Source organism: Bidens hawaiensis, unplaced genomic scaffold (assembly GCF_021521415.1).
Source record: "Bidens hawaiensis isolate Kalapana, Puna unplaced genomic scaffold, B.hawaiensis_p1.1 tig00007309_1, whole genome shotgun sequence".
NCBI classification, from domain to species: Eukaryota; Viridiplantae; Streptophyta; class Magnoliopsida; order Asterales; family Asteraceae; genus Bidens; species Bidens hawaiensis.
In genome coordinates, this window is record NW_027491506.1 from 470364 (window position 1) to 482500 (window position 12137).

The window sequence follows — 12137 nt, forward strand, 5'->3', positions numbered from 1 at the left end:
ATGGAACAAAGTATGGCCAAGACTTTGTCCTGTACAAACAAAAGTATGATGTATATTTGGGAAAAGGAAAGGTTTGAGGAAATGAAACCGTAGACAAAGGTGAAATGAAATCAGCAAAGGAGACAAAGATGGGGATGAAAACTGATGTCATAACAAAGAAGCAAGTGGCTAAATCAGCAAGAAGAAATATGTCTCCTAAGAAGCATGAAAATGTGACCAAAAAGAATTCTCAACCCTTGAGAATAATCCTAAAAAGAGATACACAATCTGTCAAATCTGATAGTTCTCAAGGATCATCAAGCAGTAAGAAGACAAGAAGAAAAGATGCATATCCTAGAAAGAAGCCAACAGAACTCACTGGTGATGAAAAGTTTCTGTTAAAGCATGGATATGAACCACAAGGTTTTCTTTGGATACCTAAAACAGAAACAAAGGTTGAGAAAGTTCCTGATGTGAGAGACTACTATGAAAAAGGGGGCTATATGATAAAAGAATATGCCACTGACTCAGCTGAGTACCAGAACTCAACCCCACTTGTCAAAACCCCAAGAGAGTGTGGTTATGAAACAGACAATTCAGACAACCTAGAGCTCACTCATGAAGATCCTAAACCAACAACACTCACTTCCCAAGCTGTGTCTGAAACTGAATCTGATGAGCTGCAAGTGGATAAGACTTGCACTTCATCACTCAACTAATCAAACTTTCTTTGTGTGTGTAGTCCACTCCTCTGAATGACATATGGTACATGGAGAGTGGTTGTTCTAGGCACATGACTTGTGACAAGAGGTCTCTTGTCAATTATGAAGAAAAGTATGAAGGTCCTATAGCATTTGGGAGTGATGAAAATGGTGGAAAGATTGTTGGGAAAGGAATTTTAACAAATGGAAAAGTCTCATTTGATAATTTGTTTCATGTTGAAGGTCTTCAGTGTAATCTACTGAGTATATCACAAATGTGTGATAAGGGATACAAAGTCAGTTTTGATGATTCACACTGTTTCATCTTAAAACCTGAGTTTGTGAGTCCGCCTGAAATGATTATGATGATGGCACCAAGAAATGCAACTTGTATGAATTGAATATGAAAGAAGCTATTTCCAGAGGACGTGCATGTTTTTTTTCCAAAGCCATTGAAAATTAGTCAAAATTGTGGCATAGGAAACTGTGTCATGTGAACTTGAAGAACATGAATAGACTTGTTAAAGGTGAGAATGTCATAGGCTTACCTATAAGAGAGTTCAAGTTGGAAGATCATTGTAGTTCATGCCAAAAGGGAAAGCAACACAAATCTACTCATAAGCCTAAGCTCATCAACACAATTGATCAAGTACTTGAATTACTTCACATGGATCTCTTTGGTCCTGTGAGTGTGCCAAGTATAAGGAAGAAAAGATATTGTCTTGTGATCATTTATGACTATTCAAGATACACTTGGGTTTATTTCCTAAGTACCAAGGATGAGACTGCAGAGTTGATTAAGGGTTGTGTAACAATGATTGAGAACAAATTGAATAAGAAAGTGAAAATGATGAGAAGTGACAATGGTACTGAGTTCAAGAATGGAGTTATGCAAGAATTTTGTGAAGTAAAAGGAATACAACAACAATTCTCAGCTCCTAGAACTCCTGAACAAAATGGTGTTGCAGAAAGAAGAAATAGAACTTTGATTGAAGCTGCAAGAACCATTTTAGCAGATACTAATCTACCTGTCACTTTCTGGGCTGAAGCCATAAATACAGCCTGCTATGTTCAGAACAGGGTAGTTATCAACAAAAGGCATAACAAAACTCCATATGAAATATTTCATAATAGAAAGCCTTATATCAAGTTTTTCAAGCCCTTTGGATGCAAATGTTTTCTTCTGAACCCAAGGGAATATTTGAACAAGTTTCAAACAAAATCCCTGGATTGTTTCTTTGTTGGATATTCTACACACTCAAAAGCTTACAGAGTTTATGTGAAAGACCACTTGAGTGTTATAGAATCATCTGACATCATTTTAAATGAAACTCAATTCAATACAGTTGATGGTGCAGCATGGCTGTTTGATCATGAGAAGTTGATAAGGTCCTTCAAGATTTATCCTGAAGACTTTTGTGAATCTTTCTACAAGATCAGTGAAATTGAAGAGATAGAGAAGAAATCAATGGACTTGGAAGAACTATGGAAGAAGGTTGCTAGAAAAGAAAAGGAGTATACCTTGGTGAAGAATTCCTCAAGGAATATTGGTGAACATTATCATACTGAGAACAATCAAGACAATCAAGATGTGCAGAATGATCAAGTTCAGAATGAGGGTGACACAAGCAACCAAGCAAGTGGAGAAGAAGCTTCCTCTACTGCAAGATTTCAAGATCTATTTCAAAGATTAAACTTAGAAAACAATGCTGCATCTACTTCAGGACAACATAATGATGAAGCTCCAGAATTTCATGATGCAGAAACTGATTTGATTATTGAAGAACCAGAGCTCAATGAAACAAATCTTGACACAAATTTGTCTACAAATATGATTAAACAAACTCCTTATGTGGAAAAGAATTATCCTTCTGACATCATCATTGGAGATTTGCATGAAAGAGTTACAAGAAGTCATTTTGAAATTGCAAACATCTGTCTTTACTCCTGCTTTCTATCCCAAATAGAGCCAAAGAACAATGCTCAAGCACTAAAAGACAATAGTTGGGTAGAAGCAATGCAAGAGGAACTGGCACAGTTCAAAGACCTACATGTGTGGGATCTTGTTGATAGGCCAATAGACAGATATGCAATAGGAACCAAATGGGTTTTTATAAACAAAAGGGATGAAAGGGGTTTGGTAATTAAGAATAAAGCTATACTTGTAGCACGGGTATGTCTTCAAGAAGAAGGAATAGACTTTGAGGAAGTCTTTGCTCCTGTTGCAAGACTTGAAGCTATCAAGATTTTTCTTGCATATGCTGCCTCAAAGAACATTAAAGTGTTCCAGCTTGATGTTAAGTTTGCATTTCTAAATGGAAAGATTGATGAAGAGGTGTATGTAGCTCAACCTCCAGGTTTTGAGGATCCAATGTATCCCAACAGGGTGTATAACCTAAACAAAGCCCTTTATGGATTGCATCGGGCTCCTAGAGCATGGTATGATGAGCTGTCAAATCATCTTCTTGAAAATGGTTTTACAAGAGGAGCCATTGACAAGACACTCTTCTACAAAAGAAAGGGATCAGATTTGCTTCTGTTACAAGTGTATGTGGATGACATCATCTTTCGACCTACAAATGAACAAATGTGCATGGAGTTTGAAGGGGTAATGAAGTCCAAATACAGCATGAGTTCTATGGGAGATATGAACTTCTTTCTTGGATTGCAAGTTCAACAGAAAGCTGAAGGGATCTTCATTCACCAAAACAAATATGTGCAGGACATCTTGAACAAGTTCAACTGTCATGAGTACAAGACTGCTTCAACTCCAATGGACACCAAAGAGAAGATGATTGCAGATGAAAAGGGGGAGCCTGTTGATGAACATGAATATAGAGCCAAAATGGGATCTCTGATGTATTTGACTACAACAAGACCAGATATCATGTTTTCTGTATGCGTGTGTGCAAGATGCCAATCAAGTCCAAAAATCTCCCACATGAATGCTGTTAAGAGAATATTCAGTTATTTAAAGGGAAGACCAGACTTAGGAATTTGGTATCCAAAGAACCAATCTTTTGATCTGATTGCATATACAAAAACTGATTATGATGGTTGTAACATGAGCAGAAAGTCAACCTCAGGAGGATGTCAATTTTTGGGTGAAAGGATAGTGTCATGGCAATGCAAAAAGCAGACTACTGTCTCAATCTCTACTGCAGAAGCTGAATATGTTGCTGCATCTGCCTGCTGTGCACAAGTTCTGTGGATTCAAAATCAGATGCTGGACTATGGTTTGAATTTTCTGAACACCCTATTCTTATAGATAATACTGCTGCATACTTTACTGTCAAGAATCCAGTTCAACATTCTAAGACTAAGCATATTGAAATCAGACATCACTTCATCAGAGATTGCAGTGAAAAAGGTTTGATTGAAATGCAAAGAGTTGATACAAGTGACAATTTGGCTGATCTATTCACCAAACCACTTGATAGAACCAGGTTCAACTTTCTTCTGAAAGCCCTGGGGATGATCAACTCTGATGAGATCTGATTAAGGATGTATGCTTGGTTGTGTACCTCTATATGCTAACTAATCACTTAATTTAGAGGTTTCACAAAGTGAATGTTATGTGAATATGTTTAAGTATAATATTAATTATGCTACTAAATGTGTTAACCATTATGTGCTTTAAATGATTTTATGTGCAAAACTTAACATGATTGATTTAATTGAAATGTGTGCATGTTTATCAGTTGATGTGCATTGGTGATGTTAGATTAAGTGTTCTTGATATGATCTACTTGTTAGGACAAGCTTTTCTGACATCATTGCCTAATTGCTTGAATATGTATTTTATCTGATCTTTTGATGTAATTAAGATAGGTTAGACTTTGAAGGTTAGTGCTGTCTACTTCTCTTGATGACATCATGTGTGATTAAGATTTGATTATGTTACAACTGTTTATGTCAAAATGAGTCTTATGTCAAAATTAAGTGATAAAATGATGTTTTCCAATGAATTTTGCATAAATACTTTATTTTGATCAAAACATGAGCATGTTGTTAATGGTGTAGAGATATGATAAGATTATTCAATTCAAGCTTTGAAGAAGCTTAAAAGAAGGATTTTTAAAGAAAAGACTCAAATAGTTATTTTTGCTGAAAATTATGTCATTTGCCCAGTTGGAAGGACATGCACTTGTGTATGTTTGGTCCTTAAATCTCTATAGATTCAAAGGATAACCATTGACCTGAAAACTGAATGCATTTGGAGCAATTATAACTTGTTTCTTATTCCCTCACTTAAAACTATGTCAATAGCTCTGACTTTGAAAGGACATATATTCACATGAATTTTGGTCCTGTTGACCACTTGTGGTCAAACAGGATAGCCATTTACCTGCCAATGAAGAGATATTAGGGTGACTGAATACTAAACTGAACTTAAATTAGGAAATGATAGTACATTGATGACTTAGCCAATCTTATGGAATTAATAAGCTAAAAAGACCTTAGTGTAGTCATTAACATGTATGGTTTCTTTCTCATGATGACGTAAAATCTAAGGTGATATATACATAATGAATATGCTAATCTTTATGTGGAGATACATAGTTGTCTTTGCATGTCTCAAGATAAATATCTCCAAATGATACGCAGAAAAGTGATTACCCAGTCATACACAAGCCTGTTGTTATTTGGTCAACCAAAAATGAAACATATTTAAATATGACAAAGAACATGTGTTAGAAAATTTGAGAAAATATCAAAAACAAGGGGAAGAATGAATAAATCAACCAATAGTTGATAAGTGTTTTAAATATTTGATAAAAAAAACTACAAAGATATTGACAAAATCTGTCTCATCTTGAATGAAAGGCCTGTTATTTGAACTGGAAGTCATTAACTGAAATTCGGATACAAAGAAGATGATCATCACTTTGTACTTAGAAATTCGGATGGAAAAATACTGGGGATCATTAAAAAGGATGAAGACTTGACCTACCTGCACAATGAAGATCTAATGGATATAAGGGACTTGGCTATACCAGAAAGTCACACTCACTACCAAGCCCTTAATATCTTCAAAATGAAAGATGCTTCAGAGATAATCAATCGAAGACAAGCCATTCATAATGCAAGAAAGAGACAAGATCAATAGAATAGGCTTTGTTTTGTAATGTCTTCGAACAACTTTCTGATTATGTAATTTACTTATGTTATTTGAATATGTAATTTTGATTTTTGATTTGATGTGTATTTTTGCTAAGTGTAAGTAACCATAGAAATGTTTTGGGTCAGCTGAGGTGTTCCAATCTAGGGGGAGATTGTTGAGTCAAACAATTGACCTAAGGGGGAGATTGTTGAGTCAAAGATTTGGCCAGAATGAAGTATATGGAATATTGGAATCTTCTCAACCTCCTCAGAATTCACTAAGTATGGATCCGGGCACACCTTAGACATCTGAGCAAGGTTTTACTTAGCCGGGTATGATATTTTGTCTATCGGGCAAGGTTTACTCCAAGAAGTCTTCTTTAGTGGATATCCGAGCAGGGTTTGCAAAATAGTGCATTTCCGGGCAAGGTACACTAGTTTATGTAAATCCGGGCAAGGTTCACTTTATCAAGCAAGTCTGTTCTTCAGAGCCAAGTATATTACTCTTCCGAGTAAGGTTTGGTTAACCAAGTCCAAGAAGCAAGTGATTGGAAGACCGGGCAAGGTATTCATTAATAAGTATGGTCCAAGTATGCTTGATGATCTAAAGGAATATCTCTAAGTAATATCGGGCAAGGTTCAGCTCAAGCAAGGAACAGTACTCCCGAGTACACTTTGCTAATAAGTTATTTTATAGCAAAAAGCAGAAATGGATCATTGAAGAACAAGGTTGCTCGTAAGGATTAGTCGGGCAAAGTTTGACAAAGCCAAGAAGACTGAAGTCTACCCGGTGAGTATTTTACTTGGTAAAATACTCTTCAAGTAAAGTTTACAAGAAAACTGATTTCGAGTACACTTCTATGTTACAAGTCCTGAAGGATGGCAGAGTATACAGCGTACTCGGAAAATGAAGATTTATGAAAAGCCTACCCGGAAGACTTGTTTTACACTTAGTTTATTTTGAATATGTAATTTGAATATGTATGATTGTATTTAGGGTTTCTAGAAGGAATGACAGCCGTCCTAGGTTGGCAGGCCTATAAATAGAATGTTTAGGGCACGCCGCCAAGGGGGCACAATAAGGATAGAAAGACACATTTATTGAGATAGAATATATCGTGTGACGGCTGTCCTAGGATTCCTAAAACCCAAATCGACTATCCACTTTGTATGATGAAAATTATATAGATGGAAATCTTTTGAGTGAATCCTGTGTGTGCTTTCTACCTTTGATTATTCATTGCAACCATATGTTTTTTATTGATTCCGCCTTTAACAAATGGATGTCTTTCTAAATATAGCAACCCGTCATTAACTCTCTTGTCGGCACATTAATCTGTGTGAGTTATGACATGATTAACTAAGATCCAGCTGAAATCGAGGGGCCTGACAAGTGGTATCAGAGCTTGTTACTGCTATTTTGGAAAGATTGTTGTTGATTGAAGATTTGAAGAAGAATGACGTAAGTAGACCACTGTTCGATTGATTTGTGACGTTAGTAGCCCTGTTTTTCATTTTTCTTCCAGATCTACAAACTACCGGTGTTTTCTCTTCCTTATTTCAATTAAAGTTCTAATAATTATATCTAAATCTTGTTCTAATCACATCAGACACATCAGATCTGAGCATTCTGTTTTCAGATCTGATTATTTTGAAACTCTGTGTTTACAAAGAAACTGATTTTTGATTTCTCAAAATGTCTGGATATGAGGAACAAGAGGTGTCTACTAACAAGATACCAAGGTTGTATGGACAGGAAAACTTTACCAAATGGAAAGTACTCTTTGAAGCAGCCGTTTGCTACAATGATGTTGATATGTGGAATTCCATCAAGAATGGTCCACAAGCTACTGTTGAAGAAGGTGCAAATCCACAAGCAACTGCTGCTGTGAGAGAAAGGATGAGAAAGGTTGATGACAAGGCTCTAGCTATGTTGAAGCTAGGTCTGTCTTGGGAAATACTTACCAAAGTTGCACATTATCCCAATGCCAAGGCAATGTATGATGCAATTCTTGATATGTTTGAAGGAAATGTTGAACTTAAGAACATCAAGAAGCAGAGATTGAAGCCGCAACTAGAAAGATTCAAGTATAAAGAAGGAGAAAGGTTGAAATCAATTCTGGAAAGGTTTATGGGAATTGTGAATGAGCTCAGAACCACAGATTATGTCATGACTGATTTTGATCTCAACACCAAGCTGCAAAACTCTATGCCAAAGGAATGGTATACTGCCTGCAAGTTCATCCTCACAAAGCATAACTTCAATGAGCTAAAGGTAGATGATGTGGTGTGTTTTGTTCAAGCTACAGAGATAGAAATGATAGAAAATGAAATGATAAGGGAGGAAAGACCCTGCATCAATGTTTCAAATGCATTGTTTGAACCTATGGGTAACCTGACAAGTGGTATCAAGAATCAGCAATAGATTCCTATCATTGAAGAACCTGTTGAGCATAATGCTGACAATACAAAGGCTTTCATTGGTGGTAGCACAAGTAATCAAGGAAACCAACAAAGATTCAATGTGCAACTGATTGATGACACTGATTCTGCCTCTATGCCAAGTGGAAATGTTCCTCATACTGGCACAGGACATGGTCAAAGCAATGATACACAGGCTTTGCTGTTTATGTTTACTGAGTCATATAATGCATTTGTTGCAAAAAATTTGATTCACATAAGTGTAGTGCAAGATGATCTAGAGCAGATAGATGCTGATGATTTGGAGGACATGGATTTGAAGTGGCAAGCTGCAATGTTAGCTTTGAGAAGTAAGAGGTTGTATAATAGAACTGGTAGATCTCTAGTTTCTGGTCCAAATGAAAGAATTGGATTTGACAAGTCAAAGGAAATCTGCTATAATTGCCAACAGCCAGGACATTTTGCAAGAGAATGCAACTTGCCAAGGAACTATCAGATGAATCAATTCCCGAATCAACTGCCAAGAGGTCAACAACAATACCAGCAAAATCAGCAAAGAAACAACAACCAAAACTTCAATAACAACTTCAATCCCAACAACAACTATAATCCCAACTTCAACAACTTTCAGCCTCAAATGAATAATATGAATCAAAGTATGCATCAGAATCAAAGTTTTCAAATGAACAACAACCAAAACCTTCAAGCTGCTCAAAATGTTCCAAACAACACTTTTCCAGCCAACCAAAATCAACCAAGAAATCAAGGAAATGTGGCAGTGACTACACAACATGAAGGAAATTTTGATTGGAGTAATCATGAAGAAGACATTGCAGATATACCTAGACGGCAAATGTGGCATTCATGGCTATAATTGAGAAAGAAACTGGATCATCATCTCAGGTACACTCTGCTCCTACTGTTGATTTAAATGAACTTATCAATGAATTGAAAACAAAAGTAGGCAAGATGGAAAGTGAGTGTTTTAAGAAACAAAGTATCATCAATACATATGAGGCAAGTGAACTAGTGAGTGAAGAAAGAATGAAAAGTTTAGAGGAAGACTGTGTAAACAGTTACAGAGCTCAGAAAAGATTCACCACTGAAATTGATGGGTTGAAGAAAATTATTATAGAAGAGAAGTTGTTAAACACAAAACTGCAAGTTGACAATGAATTCTTGAAGAACTTGGTCTCCACTGGAAACATCTGTGGAATTCTGAACCAAGTTAAGGAAGAAGACAAATACAAAGCCGTAACTCCACCATTCAACAACAACTTTATGCCAAAAGTTGATAAAGAGAAAAGAAATGCATATCTACAACAATTCAAAGATGTCTTTCAAGACAAAGAAGAACTTGTAGATTTGTACAAGAATGTTGAAGTCAGTGAAGAAGGAGAGTTTGTTGTGAAGAAAGAACTGAAAGAAGAAATGTCAATTGGTGTTCAAGTCTCTGAAGATGATCTTTAATCAATAGATTTTAATCAAGATGACTTGAGTGATTTGAGTGATCAAATTACTGAAGAGGAACTTAAAGCTGCTGAAAGAAGAAGAAGATACAAGAAGCCAGAATCAATTGATAAACTTCCAAAGTACACACCAGTCACACCAAAAATGAAGAAACAGAATGAAAGAATGAAAAGAGAACATGTGTTTTTTGACTTATGTGAAAGAAAGAATGTGAATTACAATGCTGTAAGGCCTCCTAGCAAGGATGTATTGGATAAGATAAAGCAAAACAGCAAGAAAAAGATAAAAGAAGATGTGAATGTTAAAAACTTTATTCCAGTTTACCCTATTTTCTCAAGCATTGAAGATTATGACATTGGTGAAGTAGAAACAATGGAAGAATATGAAAAGAGGAAATTGAGACAAAGGGAAAACTTTAAGGAAGAATCCTTGAGTACAAGAGAAATTGTTTTTGTGAAAGGGAAAGTGGAAAGAAGTGACATAAGAATAGCTGAGTTTGTTCCCTTCTCAATTGACTTTGACTGTTTAAAGTCTAAAAGGACAATTGGAGTTGATCCACCAAGACCAAGTAAAAGGTTCAAGAAGCCAAAAGAACATGAAATATTCAAAGGAAAGGTTTGGTGCAAGAAATGTGATGAATATGGTCATCACACAGACTCATGTAATGAAAGATTGAAATTCCAACCTTTCCATGTACCAGATGGAACAAAGTATGGCCAAGACTTTGTTCTATACAAACAGAAGTATGATATATATCTGGGAAAAGGAAAGGTGTGTGGAAATGAAACTTTGAACAGAGAAGAAAAGAAATTTGCATAGGAGACAAGGAGTGAAAAGAAAACAGAAGTTAAAACAAAGAAACAAATGACTAAATCGGTAAGAAGAAGTGTGTCTTCTAAGAAAAATGAAAAATTGGTGAAGAAGAATTATCAGCCTGTGGAAATCAGACAAGACAGTCAATCAGTCAAATCTGATGGCTCTCAAAGATCATCAAACAGTGAGATAACAAGAAGAAAAGATGCACATTCTAGAAAGAAACCAACTGAACTCACTGGTGATGAGAAGTTTCTACTAAAGCATGGATATGTACCACATGGTTTCCTTTGGAAACCTAAGACTGAGAGTAAGGTTGAGCAAGTTGTTGATGTTAGAGACTACTCTGAGAAGAAGGACTATGTGATAAAGGAGTATGCCACTGACTCAGCTGAATACCAGTGTCCAACCTCACTTGTTAAAACTCCAAGAGAGTGTGGTTATGAAACTGATAATTCAGACTACTTAGAATTGACTCATGAAGATCCTAATACAACAACACTCACTTCCCAAGTTGTGTCTAAACCTGAATCTGATGAGCTGCAAGTTGATGAGGCTTGCACTTCAATACATAGTTGTCTTTGCAGGCACAGTCCACTCCTCTAAATGACATATGGTATATGGATAGTGGTTGTTCTAGGCACATGACTTGTGACAAGAGATCTCTTGTCAATTATGAAGAAAAGTATGAAGGTCCAGTAGCTTTTGGGAATGATGGTGGAAAGATTGTTGGAAAAGGAATCTTAACAAATGGGAAAGTCTCATTTGATAATGTATTTCATGTTGAAGGTCTTAGTATAATCTGCTGGGTATATCACAAATGTGTGATAAGGGTTACAATGTCAGTTTTGATGATTCACATTGTTTTCATTTTAAAACCTGAGTTTGTAATTCCACCTGAAATGATAATGATGATGGCACCAAGAAATGGTAACTTGTATGAGTTGAATATGAAAGAAGCTATTTCAAGAGGAGGTTCATGTTTTGTTTCCAAAGCCACTGAAAATGAGTCAAAATTGTGGCATAGGAAACTGTGTCATGTGATCTTGAAGAACATGAATAGACTTGTCAAAGGTGAGCATGTCATAGGCTTACCTACAAGAGAATTCAAGTTGGAAGATCATTGTGATTCATGTCAAAAGGGAAAACAACACAAATCTACTCATAAGACAAAGCTCATCAACTCAATTGATCAAGTACTTGAATTACTTCACATGGATCTCTTTGGTCCTGTGAGTGTTCCAAGTATAGGGAAGAAAAGATATTGTCTGGTGATCATTGATGACTATTCAAGATACACTTGGGTTTATTTCCTAGGTACCAAGGATGAGACTGCATAGTTGATTAAAGATTGTGCAACAATGATTGAGAACAAGTTGAATAAGACAATCAAGATGATGAGAAGTGACAATGGCACTGAGTTCAAGAATGGAGTTATGCAAGAATTTTGTGAAGCAAAAGGAATACAACAACAATTTTCAGCTCCTAGAACTCCTGAGCAAAATGGTGTAGCAGAAAGAAGAAACAGAACATTAATTGAAGCTGCAAGAACCATGTTAGTAGATGCTAATCTGCCTGTCACTTTTTGGGCTGAAGCCATAAATACAGCCTGCTATGTTCAGAACAGGGTACTTGTGAACAAAAGGCATA